The sequence below is a fragment of the Peromyscus maniculatus genome, chromosome 16 (genome assembly GCF_049852395.1).
Source record: "Peromyscus maniculatus bairdii isolate BWxNUB_F1_BW_parent chromosome 16, HU_Pman_BW_mat_3.1, whole genome shotgun sequence".
Lineage (NCBI taxonomy): Eukaryota > Metazoa > Chordata > Mammalia > Rodentia > Cricetidae > Peromyscus > Peromyscus maniculatus.
The window spans coordinates 35,220,824-35,234,461 of NC_134867.1; the positions used below are offsets into that span (position 1 = coordinate 35,220,824).

The 13,638-nt window shown below is 43.2% G+C and overlaps 1 long non-coding RNA gene across 1 annotated transcript; it reads left to right on the forward strand.

The window, feature by feature from the left end:
* Nucleotides 1-2,842: 2,842 nt before the first annotated feature.
* On the forward strand, nt 2,843-7,545 carry LOC121823172 (uncharacterized). The gene is made up of 2 exons (XR_013045026.1): nt 2,843-3,450; nt 5,165-7,545. It is a non-coding gene; the product is annotated as an uncharacterized LOC121823172 (long non-coding RNA).
* The last annotated feature ends 6,093 nt before the right edge of the window (nt 7,546-13,638 follow it).

The window sequence follows — 13,638 nt, forward strand, 5'->3', positions numbered from 1 at the left end:
TATGGCCATCCTACTGTAATCTGGATATGGCTGGGCATAGCTTTAAATTAAGAATTTTGTGCTCAATGGAACATCTAGTCACTGCTGTAAGTGATTGAAATGATTGGGCTAATAATTACCATCTCTGATGGTATCAGAACTGTTCGTTCTGCTCTGATTTTGGATTGCTTACAGGGTCCAAGTACACGCTAAGTATGCAGCATGCACAATGATTGGGGGTGTGATAAAGGTTCTGTAATATTTATTTTGTTTAAAAGGAAAAAATGAAAGGGTCAGGAAAGAGTTTATGAAGTAGAGATTTTTTTTCTGCTACCGCAATAATACCCAAGCCTGCTGTGCTCCGCAAACCCAATATTACTTCCAATCTGTTATATTGTGATGGAAATTACACCACAGAAGCCAGATCTGGACCGCAAAGATACGGGAAATTATTTAAGGCACTGAAAGGAGCCCCTATCCAGTGTACTGTTGGTCTGGGTTGTGTCAGCAACCTCTCTCATCAGAAGCGCCTTCCCCGAGCTTTGTGAAGCCTCATGGGCTGGGCTAGGGATGCAGCTTAACAGTTGCCTATTTACCCGGCATGCACAAGGCCTGGGCTGGATCCCAGAGAGTATCATGGCGTCGTTTCGAGAGAGGGTATCATGGCGTCGTCCTGAGAGAGGGAGGGTATCATGGCGTCGTCCCGAGAGAGGGTAAGTAGGAATTGGAGACCTGCTCATCAGCCCCTTGAGGAAGCAATGATAATCATTCATTCTATGATGCTCCTGCTTCCGGTACCTCATGGAAGAAGAAGAATTCCCTGTAGATTTTCAAGTCCAAAGTACCAGACACTGGTTTATTAGCTCTGTTTCGGGAGCTAAAGCTCTCTGAGGAAAGAAACTAGATGAAGATAATGACCACAAAATGGTCCCTTACTGTCTAAAATTCTGCTTTTAATTGACAAAAATAGAGCAATATAGAACCCAGTTCAGAGAAATAATAGCATATTATTGAATGTGGTCATTTGCAGACCATAGTTTCACAACTATGGCATTTCAAACTATTGCAAGGCACATAGTTTCAAATGGACAGAAAATAGTTTCACAACAGTCAAATTCATAGATTAAAAACAGTCATAATAGCCAGTTTCAAATAGACCTTCAATGTGGGGTCACTCTATTAGACCACTGCATGGTCCTCCTTCCTGACCAGCATTGTTAGCTGTATAGATGGAACCTCTAATGAGCACATCAAAATCAATCAAACAGGAAAAAAAGGTAGATAGTCTCTGGGTGGCTTATTAAAAATTACTTCAAGGGCCCGAGGAGATGGCTCAGCAGTTAATAAGCACTGGCTGCTCTTCCAGAGGACCCGAGTTCAATTCCCAACACCTTCATGGAGGCTCACAACTGTCTGTACCTTCTGTTCCAAGGGATCCAGCGCCCTCTTCTGACCTCTAAAGACACCGGCATGCAAGTGGTGCACAGACAAACACCTACACACAGGCACATACACACAACAACAAGACAACTCCGCCTAAAACAACAGATTACAGCTTAACACTGCACCCTCTGTAGAGGTGTACAACAGATTATAGTATAACATTGCACCCTCAGCAGAGCCGAAATGAACAGGAACAGGAAACGAGTATGTCTCTGAAAGACAGTCTTATGAATGGTCAGAGCACCCACTGTGCATCAGGCACCGTATTTAACCACTCCACATGCTGCTGCCATAGTGCAGCTCACAAGGGTTGGTAAAATAAGTGCAGGGAGTGGGGTGGTTAAGAAAGACACCAAGAGGAACTGACAGAGTGAAAAGAACTAAATAGTAAGCAGGATGGAAGCAGGTATTTAAAAAGCCAATTAAAGAGAAAGTAAAGTGATGGAGAGAAGCTAAAAAAAGAGAAAAAAGACTGAAAAAAACAGAGACAATATTTAATACTTTATAATATTATTTGATCTGTGTAAAGTACAAACATTGTCTCGTCAAATAGGAATAGTGATCCTTCTTTAGAGGTGGGAAACTCGGGCTTCAAGTTTGGGAATTTAGACTCAAGTCCACCTAGTCTACAATCCACAGAGTAATGAAGGAAAAGGGTAAAAATCGTGGTTATTGGGCTGATAAGACAGCTCGTCTGTGAGAGGCGTTAGGTGCTAAGTCTGGTGACCTGAGTTCAATCCCCAGGAACCACATGGTGGAAGGAGAGGACTGACTCCTACAACCTGTTGTCTGACATCACATGCTGTGGCATGCACACACATATCACACACACACACACCATACACACACACATACTATACACACACCATACACACACATACTATACACACACCATACACATACACACCATACATACACACACCATACATACACACACCATACACACACACACACACACACACGCACGCGCGCGCGCACACACACACACACACACACACACCCTATATACACACACAGCGCACACACACATCACATCATACACATTAAACAACACACAACACACATACCATATACACATTCACACCCAACACTCACATCAAATTAAAAAACATAATTCTGTGTTATCTTTGAGAAGTTGTTCATTCATTACCCAATGAAAGACTTGACCACAGTAATGGGATTTAATGCTGCGGCCACGTTTTCTTCTTAGACTTTATCTACAGTTTATGAATCTTTTTCTTTACACAAATGCAAATCTTTATATTTTGAGTGCTTAAACTAGGCAAATTTGAAATGATGCCATGGAGGTTTCCGTACATTTGTTCTTATACCTAACATTTTTGCTGATTTCTTTTGCCTCAAAGTTCCTATATATATATATATATATATATATATATATATATATATATATATCGGTAGGATGAAGTGTTAGGATGGACCTTCCAAGAGGCAGCATGTATTACCCACAATTCCCGTCCAGATTTAAACTGAGCCACCAGGAAAATGAATAACCTTTTTAAGGACGTGCTGCACCATGGGTAAAGTTTACTTAATTTATTTTGACAACTGCCTCTAATTGCTTAATAGCACACATTACATGGGTAATAAAAAGCTTAATAACTTGAGGCCCTATTCAGATGAAGTGATAGGCGTGTATTTGCCAGGCATTTCTGGATTGCCGTGTGTGTGTGTGTGTGTGTGTGTGTGTGTGTGTGTGTGTGTGTGTAATGACCTCTGGCATGCACAGGCATCTGTGCAAACATGAAAAATCCCATATGAAATAAATTCAATGGATTTCAATAAACTAATAAAAATCACATACATACATTCTACCAGTTGTTTCTCTAGAGCATTGTGACTGATACAGGGGGTTGTCTGTGAAGATAAGGACCGGATTGGGGTGATTGATGCTGCTATAAACCAATGTGCCCCAAAGTCATCAGCACACCCCCAGAAGCTGAAGAGAAGCACTGAAGAGTCTCCACAATCTTTGAAGAAAGCATCTCTGCCAATGCATTTCAAAGTCCTGTATGTGTTGGGGGTTTATTCAAAGACAGCGGGGTTTTCAGACGTGAGGAAGTTATATGAGGAATTTGTGAAAGATTCTCCAGCAAGAAAATATTCCCAGTTCTCAGCTGTGAAACAAACAATGACTAAAATGTATTTGGGGCTAATCTTAATTTGTGCATTGGTCTTTCTGTGGGGGTGTCTTATTATATGTTAATCTAGCGCCCTCTTGTGCAATAGGTTTTAATAACAAAGTTAGAAAAGTTACGTTACTATGTTTCCACGTCCAGTTACAAGAGGAACATAAATCATTAGATAATGTTGTTTTATCTTTTTTTTTTAATTTTCAACATTTTCATAATGAAAATACAAAAGTGAGATAAGATCAACGTTTACCAAGTCACCTTCCATGAATTGAGAACAAAAGGCACTTTTCAGAGTCAAGACATTTCTCTTTTTAAAAGTTATTTATTTTTTGATATTATAATACAATGACATCAGTTTTCCCTTCCCGTTCTCCTCTCTGACCCCTCTCATGTGCCTGGCCTCACCCTTCAAGGAATCTTGTCTTTGCGACAGGCAGAGACCATTATAGAAAAAACCACAACTAATCAAAAGGCAGAATTGTGGAGCCAAGTCCCGAGGAATGCATCAAGACATTTCCTAAGAAAATCAAACTCTCTCTCAAGAGAAAAGGGGAGGAGATTTTTTTTTTAGTGGTACAATAGAATTAGTTCTGGTGGATTCTTGGAATTTCAAAGCAAAATGAAAACATGTTGCTCCGGCGAGAGGCACAAAAGATTGGCAAATGTCTGTCCTGTGTTCAGTCATTGGGTGGGGCTAGCCCCGGCTACATCGAATTGTTTGTGCTTCCCACTTCCTAGGGCATAGTGTCTAACCAGTGTACCAGTTTCAGGAAATGTGATAAGCAATAGAAGAAGTGCCAGGTCCATAATCGAAGACAGGGTGGACTCCTGTGTGCAGAACCCTCCTCTGGGTAGTGACTGAGGACTGGGAAGTTCATGAACCCCGGGACTTCTCCATATGGAACACCTTTAATTTCCTCTCCCATACCACCATGGGTTGCATACGTTGATGTCCTGACCCTAATGGAGTGTGATCCTCCATTTCATTTTGTTTTGAGACAAGGTCATACTATCTAACCCAAGCTACCTCAAACTCTTTGTCATCCTGCCTTAGCTTCCTAGAATTGTAGCCAATGGCCACCACAGCCAGCAGAGTGTGGCCTTCTGTGGAGACGGTGTGTATGGGTGTAGTTAAGTTAAAATGAGGTCATGTAGATGGGCTTCAATCCAATGGAGTTTATAAAAAGGGGAACTCTGACCCGAGTGTGGCCGAGCATGCCTGTAATCCCAGTACTCGTGGGTGGAGGTAGAAAGACCGAGAGTTCAAGATCATCCTTCAAGGTCAGCCTGTGTGTTGTGGGGTATTCACCAGAGAAGACTGCTCAGACATGGGTTTTAAGGCAATAGAAAGTTTTTATCAGCTGGCCAGTGACTACAAGGGTATTCAGGATCCCAGTGTATCCCTGAGCCTTCCACAAGATGAACTTCTAAGCACAAGAAAACATGTTCTGGGTTGACATACTTCAGTTGGCAAGAGCAGTTAGCCAGAAACAGAACTACAGAAGCCAAAAAGAACAAGGTCAGTATGGTCAGAGACTTTTCCATACTATGGACTTTGATGGATGAGGCCTTTGTTTATGTTTTGGCAGGTGGTGCTGTTTACATGCTGCGTTCTACAGCCTGAATGGTACTTCCATCATGGAGTTAGTTGTGCTAAGGTCTGGGTTCCTGTTACACCTGCCCCCCCCCCCCACACACACACAAAAGAACTGGGAAATGTGATTGCTTTTCTTGGTTGTCAACTTGACTACCTCTGGAATTAACTAAAGCCTACGTGACTGGGCAGCCCTGTGAGAGATTTTCCTTGACTGGATCATTTGAGGGCAGAAGATCCACCTTAAATCTGGGCCACACCTTCTGCTGACAGCCTGTATAAAGGTCGTGGAAGAAGGACGCTTTTGCTCTTTGCCTGCTGGCCTTTGCTCTCACTGGCAAGTTCATTTCTCCACTGGTGTTAGCGCCTACTTCTTTGGAATTCTGACGTATACTGAAGAACAGCTGAGCCATCCAGCCACGTGGACTAAATAACGACTGAATTCATGAACTTCCCATTGGGACACAGCTATTGTTAGCCTGGCTGAACCATAGCCTGTAAGCCTCTCTAATAAATCACATACATACACTCTTTCTCTCCCCCTCTCTCTCTCTTTCAGCTGTTTCTCTAGAGAACCCTGGCTAACACAGAGGCAGCTATGAAGATGAAGGCAGGATAGGTGTGATTGATGCGTCTATCAACTCAGGTGCCCCAAAGTCCCCAGCAACGCTCCCAGAAGCTGGAGAGAGGCACTGAATGATCTCCAGCACCTTCCAAAGGCAACATCTCTGCAGCACTTGGCTCTTGAACTCAAGCCTGCAGGACTGTGAGGGGGTGCCTCCCTGCTGTTCCAGGTCTTCAGTGTGTGGCACTGAGGGGGAAATGGAAGTAATGAAGTGATGTTATGAAGTGTTCACCAATAACATCCCTTAGAAAATATTAAGTTACACAAAAGTAGACTTTAGCTAAAGGAGCATTGTCTCTGTCCAGGCAATTTAGAGAAGTCAGCCCTGGCTGACAGCCACTGATTAAACCTGCAGCCTCTTATCAGGGAGAGCATAGGTCTACCAGGAGGGCAGGGTGACCCTGGCTAATGGCTGCCCTGGGAAAAGCAGCCGCGGTTTGTCTCAGAGATAACTATGGCAGTATTTTTACATCGTAAATCTCCCCATTTGTCCAAACAACCAAGCCGTGGAATTACTGTCTCTGTAAAAACACCTTTGACTGCTCCAAGTGTAACTTGGGGCTGTGAAGCTACCTATGTTGACAGGGATTTCTGTCCCAGGTGGGTTCCCTTCCGTGCATCAGCCTGAGCCTGTGGTACGCTATTGTGAAAGAGTTTTTCCTCCATTAATCTCTGAGTGCTTGGAGTGATTCACTGAGAAGGCGCAGTAACAGCACTTAGTTAAACAAATACACCACTTTGCCATTTGTGGTCTAGTGTTGCCTCACTGCTAGCTGGAACAGCCAACCCGGAGCTAGAGTTAGGGTGAGCAATGAAAAGTCCCCATAGATACAGACGCGGGAATACTGGGGTATCTTCAAGAATGACAGAGACTTTCTTGGCTCTTGGTGCGCTTTGCTTGGGGGACTAGGGTCCTAGAAAACTTGACAGTGTTGAAAGCCACCCCAAGCTTGTGGGTTCTTAGCTCTTGAATTTTAAAAGTGAAATTCGCGGAGCAAGCAGAGAGTGAACAGAACAGAGAATGAACTCCCCCCCCCACACACACACACACAAAGCAGGTGGCGGGGAATAGGATACCACTGAGCAGCGAGCCTGGGGGCTTCTTAAAGGATTTATGGTAGAAATTGGGCAGAGGCCTGGGAAAGGAGATGAGCTGGTCTGTCCAGTTGGCCCAACCACGAGGTGTCCAAGTGCCTTGCTCAGTTTCAGTCACGTCGTCACACGCAGCCTCTGGGCAGAGGTGCTCATTTCGTTTAGGACATGACAGAGAAACTGGAACCCAAACAATGCACTGACATTCCTGGCCTCCAGCAAGGATGTTCTCAGTCGGAACTGTTGCTCTGGGATCCCTGCCCTGCCTGACCAGTTCCTATCTCAGTTTCTCATCAGCACAAAAGCTTTCCAACATGATGCAAAGACTACAATGTTCTGTTATTTAAAAACAAAACAAACAAACAAAAAAACTCCCCGGGAAAATATTTTTTCTAATTGCCTACTAGATTTCTAAAATTGACACATGCAATACATTGTTTTGAAGGACCCTCTAGCCACTAATACATTTCACTTTTAACGTTTCGTTTATTTCTTTTTAAAATGAAAATGGTTTTCCTAGGTATATAGGTAAAGCAATATTTTCCTCAAATTTTAAGGGGTTAGTATTGTATAATAATCAGTCCATTTAAAACATTCTCTCAGTATCTTCCAAATCTTATGTATTTGACTTGTTCAGAAGATGATCTATTTTGAGACTATACATTGCATCTGTTCATTGAGACTCTGACTCCGCTGGCACCAACCTGGAGATGCTGAGAGAAGCCACTGGGGTGGGACAACATGTTTTTCCCTTCATCGCCACCAGAAACCAGTCTCTGGCATTACTGTGACCCCAAATGGATGCCCAGTTCCCCATAGTTACTTATCCACGTGTCACCATGAGTTCATTGGTGGTCTATAATTTAGGCAAGCATGAAGTGTTGGTAAGATGGTGCTGACCAGGGGCCAAGCCTTATCAGCTAGGCCCCTTGGGTTGCCCTGAGGTACAGCCTTTCTCAAAATCAGATTGAAGGTTTATCTTTTCTCCTTACTCCAAGGCTAGGTGTTAGTTCAGTAATTACTTCAAATAACGAACAGTGAGGTCTTCCCCCACTCCTACAACATCCCTTCTCATGACTATCATTGTGAGCTCAGGAGTTCTTAGCACACATTCTATGAATTTCAGAAGCTAGGGAAATAGGCCAGTTGGTAAAGTGCTTGGCACACAAGCACAAGTCACTGTATTCCATTCCCCATACCCCTGTGGGAAAAAATGAAAAGGCTAGTTGTAGTTCTGGGGAGACGAAAATTAGAGAGTCTCTGAGGCTTGATGGTCAGCCAGCCAGCCTAGCCTAATCCAGGATACATTAGCTCCAAACCAGTGATAGACAAGTCAGATGACTCCCGAGCAATGACCTCTGACCTCCACTTGCACGCATACATGTACACACATGCATACACACAAACTTGCACAAACCCATACAAAATAAATTCAATGGGTTTCAAGAAACTACAGCCACAGGATATGAGTATTTGTTCAAATTGTCTCCAATGGGAGACTCGTTGAACTGGCTCCTTCTTAAACCCTTTCTATATACTTCCATTAATATTTAGAAGTTTCCTTTTGGTGCACAAGCTCTAGATGTTTTTCACAAGGAATGCTACAAAAGTCTGAAATCCAAAAGCTAAGGGAAGTAATTGTTAATGTAGTGACGTTATATCTTAGATGTTTTGATGCACAGAATTATAAAAATACATGTGTGCCATAAAAATGTGAGTTCCAGATCTATATAACATCCAATTCAGATTTACTGTTACAGTATTGTTTTTAAGACAGAGTGTCATTATACAGCCTTGGATGGCTGGGAGCTCACTATACAGACCAGGTTGGCCTTGAACTCACAGAGATCCTCTTGCCTCTGCCTCTTGAGTGCTAGGACTAAAGGTGTGTAGCACCACATCTGATGTTTTTAATTTCTTAATTTTATACATTTATCATTGACTCCTTGAATATTTGCCTAAAATATAAAGAAAACTCATTTTTTAAAAAAAAGCTATCAAGGCCTAGGGCAATGGCACATTAGTGAAAGAGCTCACTGTGCATCCCTGGAAGCTACATAAAAGACAGATGTAATAACACACCTGTCTGTCATGCCCGTGCTTCTGCACAGGCATGAGAGTCAGGGAGAGAACATTTTCCAGAGGCTTGTGGGTCAGGTCGCCCCAGCAGTGGACAACAAGAGACCCAGTCTCCCAAACAAAGTGGAAGGCAGGAATAACATTCCAGGTCGTCCTCTTACTATGTAGCCACATTGTTCCAGGATTCACACAGAAGTCACACACACACACACATACACACACACACACACACACACACACTCACACAGGTTTGAGTACACATGCACGTCCACATACACACACACAGGCATGAACACGATAAATTTTTTTTGCCTTAGAATTCATGTCATTGACAATACATACTAAAGAGCTTTGATTTTAAAGTTACTTGAAGTTCCCCTAACAATTTATTATTATAACCAGGTCCGTTTGCTTAGCTTGGCTTTCGTTTTAGCAACCGAGATTTTAATTAAATGGTGCTGGTTAGTGGGCAATGACGTAGCAACAGAACTCAGATGGAAAGACTGTCTTCTACTTCTCACTCCTCTATCTCAGGGCACCCTGACAAAGAGACCCATGTCTGACACTTCCTTTCTTCTCTACCCCGCTAATGCTCCTTTCTGTACATATTTTCCCTTCTTCCCGCCACAAAGAATGGCATCTCATCTATTTATTTGCCATTTATCTACTGCTGTTTTCCCTTGCGCGCATCCTGGCCACCTCTCCTTGACGGTTTACCATCTCATGGATGACGGCAAGCAGCTCTGCACTAACTTGCCTCACACAACCGCTTCTTGTTCCTCTCGCTGTGTTTAGGGAGCACAGGATTCAGAAAGACAGAATCCAGAAAACTGGATTCTCATGCTGCCCCCTGCAACGGTGGCACACAGCAGTCCCTCAGTCCCCATAAGAGGTGGGTTCCTCGACCTCCACATGTATGAAATCTACTGATGCTCAAGTCTTTCATATCAAATGGCATGGTATTTACAGATGAGTTGGACACGTTATCATGTATGCTTTAAATCACCTCTTGATGACTTGAAGTACCTAACACAATGCCATGTCAGTGGTGGGTACACTGTGTTGTCTGGGCAACAACAGCAACAACAAAGGTTTGTGGATGGGTGGTCAGGACAGATGTCAATTTTGCCTAAAGATTTTTCCTCTACAGCAGGCTGCATCTGGAGATGCAGAACCCGAAGATATGCAAGGTGAGAGCAGCATTTATTTCTTTGGTTCATCCAAACGCTATCAGCCGGAAGTGAGTACTTGGGCCAGAAGGCTCTGCCTGATTCTGCTTTTTGTTGGTGGTGGCAGCGGGGTGTTTGTCTCTTGATGTGATCGGGTCTACTTCCTGGCAACAAAGTAAACAGTAGCATCTGGTCCTCTGCGGCAGTGATTGCAGAGAGAGCCTCCTACTCAAACTCCAGGAGTGACATTTGGGTCCCTGAACTTGATTTTCCAGTCCACCTACTATTTCTCTGAGCTTCCTGTGGTCTCTCTAGTAACTTTTTTTTCCTGCTTGACTATTCATAGAACTCTGACCTAAATACTCTGTATGATAAAGTAATGGCTCAACAATACTAAAACTGGAGAGGGGGAAGGGAATGGAGTACCCGTCCTTACTTCCTTGGTAATAAATTAACTTTGACCCACACTCGGTCTTTTCTAGACATTTCTTTTGTCCTCATTCCTCTGCTTTAAGAACAATACAATAACAACAACAAGACAAAACTCCCAAACACCAAGGGTTTGAATTCCACGTCTCACTTCTGTGCATGAGGATGGCAGCTGTAGATAAAAGAGGAGCTTTGGATTTCTGCCTGAGTGTGTGTGCAATGATCAGGTCCCATGTGCCTCCCCTGTTGAGCAGTAGAGATGACCTTGCACGGTACTGCTCTCAGGCGAAGTGTGCAGAAGAAGAGTTGTGTTCTTGAGTTAGTGTTCCTAGGATAGTCATAAATCTTCAGTAACTGACATTCAGTCTTTAAAACAAGACTTTGGGGGCCCTAAGCTAGATGATTGAGGGTACCAAGAAATTTACTTGGCTAATTGCATACTTAAAAGTCTGAAGCAAAGCTAGGAGACCTCCCAGACTCATCATTTATCCTCAGCTAAGATGCTGTGAAGACTGGAAGGGTGCTACAAGAAGGGGGTGGGTTTTCCTCTCACTTCCAAAGGAGACAGAGCTGGTGTGCTGGTGGACTGGCTGTCTTCAGACGTGTGGAAGGACAGAGGAGAACTTTGTACACCTGAATGCCCAAGGCCAGAACAGAAACAACCATCAAGAAACTGAAGAAAAATGGTAGCTGCTGATCCACCATGTCTGTCATGGTTTACTCGGCTCCTTCCTGGATAAACAGACCTTTGCGATGTTTTCCTTCTTTTGTCACGGTTACCATCATTATTATGAAAAGTTAGGACCAAGCCTTCGCCAGTGCTGAAATTAAGTGCTTGCCTAATTACGCTTCTGGAAAGACCAGTCACTAACTCTTCAGATAGCATCAATGCAAAGCAGTGTTTTGGACAAATTCAGATGTCTTGGGAGGGGTGGAGCCTGAAATGAAGTAGAATTTGGATCCTGGAGACCAAGAACTCCATACCCTACTAGTGACTCCAATAGTCTCTGGTGCTGAGGAGTTCTGGCTAGCCTGGATACATTCAAGAAGAGAGAACAATAAAAAGGCCCATGAGGCTTGTGGTATAGAGAGATCAGACATTGCTGAACTCCAGGTTCAGCTCTGGGTAAAGCCCATTATAACCTCAACAAGGATAAACACCAGGGTTTTAATTTTCTCTACCCACTTTGTTCCTTTCCTATATTATATGGGTGATCTAGGATGCTTGCTAATGGTTCCACTCTCTATCCACTGACTCTTCCCCTGGGGCTAGGACTCTCCAAATATGGGGTCCTCTGGTTAGCACCTTGAGCCTCAACTCTGAGTCTTCATTTCTCAATTCTTCTCATTAGTTTGTAGATATTAAACCACTTTTTGGAATCAACATACATGTTTATAAATAAATAACAATGGCTGGGAACTTGTACTCGTCATGAGGGATTGTAGGTCTCATGAGATGGGGAATCCACCACCTATGACTCACTTTATATTACATATGACATCAATGGATACTCTTTAAATGTTAACTGTCTGACGCCTATGCCTCTCAGTTCTCATACTCTGTTCTCAGCGTCACAGGTGGAAAAGTCAAATAGCACTAGATGTTCCAAATCTGTTTGTTTTGCTTTCCCAAGAGAATCACCTTGCACTTCCCTGGGCCGTTTCACTGGGTGGTTCAGCAAATCATAAGCTGATCCAACAGCGTTTTCTGGCAAGGGACATTCTAGAGCTGAAGTTAATAACCGTTAGGACAAATCGGGGTCTCTGATTTCATCTGTTAGGTCAAAGATTCGAGAATGCCTGTTCACGTCCTCTTGTCTTTCTCCCACACTTCATTTCACGACAGACTTTGCATTGATTGATGAAGTGGTAAGGCGTATACAACATTCATATAAAATAACATGCATTTGATGCCAGGCAGGAACTCTGTGTGAACGTGTCTTATGGTCTGATCTTAGGAGAGGGCATTCTATTAACTGACGTTCCTTGACGTAATCCTATCCTGGTCTATTGGAGAAAACAGAAATTGTTGAACATGCCATGACTAGGATTTTTGATATGTTCCCTTCTGTTTTCCCTGAAGTACTTACATTCTGACACAATTGGAAATACAAATGCAGTAAGAGCCGCATGAGAAGTAGGTGAGCTCTCTATGCATTATTCACAGCCTCCATCACCCGGGAAGAGCTGGCCTAGTTTCTCTCTTCCACAGGGACAGTCTGCACAGCTCGTGTTCTGTTTGACTCTTAGCAGCTATGGCAGGTAGTATTTTTCAGCCAAACCCACACAACCGTAATTTAGTGAGGAAGTAGAAGACTCTTGGGAACTGATTCGTCAGAAATGAACCATCTGTTTGGGAAGCCTGACATCCAGAGAGGACTCTCTAAGGAGCCTGTGATGTGATTCAAATCAGGAAAAGGTGCAGGGCACACTTCCTTGTCTCATGCTTGCTTATCTTTTAGTCAAGTTGGAAATGGTACCTTTTCGCACAAAAGAGCTTTGAATGAGGATGGGCCATGACAGTGCTGGCCCAGTCCAGTGATTCTCAATTTCCATCCATGCCAAAACCATTGGGAAGTTTTGGAAATCACATCATCAAGTCTTTTTGGGTAAAGAAGATTCATTGGGTAGGGGAGATGAAGGTCCAAGGAATCTGCCTTTTAAACCAGCACATCAGGCAATTTGCGACGGGTGGTCCACAAGCCCGATTGTGAGATACACTGGTGGGCTACGTTCACAGTGTTCCATTCAGTGAGCATCACCAAGTGAGTGCCCAGGAGAAAATGACACCACCAGCAAAGACTAGAATGAGATACAGAGAGGGGAGATGAGGAACAAAAACAGGATGGAAGGAGAGAATGGAGGTTACAGCTCTTTGCTGTTTTCTTTGGTATTGTTGTGAGTAAGCACCTTTAAACTAAGATCCTTCACTGGATCCTAAACAGAACATAAAATTTAGAAGATGATGTCTCTAAACCAAATTTTATATGAATGTGATGTAACTGATATAGAAAATAAAAGAAAATCCCTCGATGTTTGTAAACGTCCCAATTCTGTCTTACCTATAATTGTACT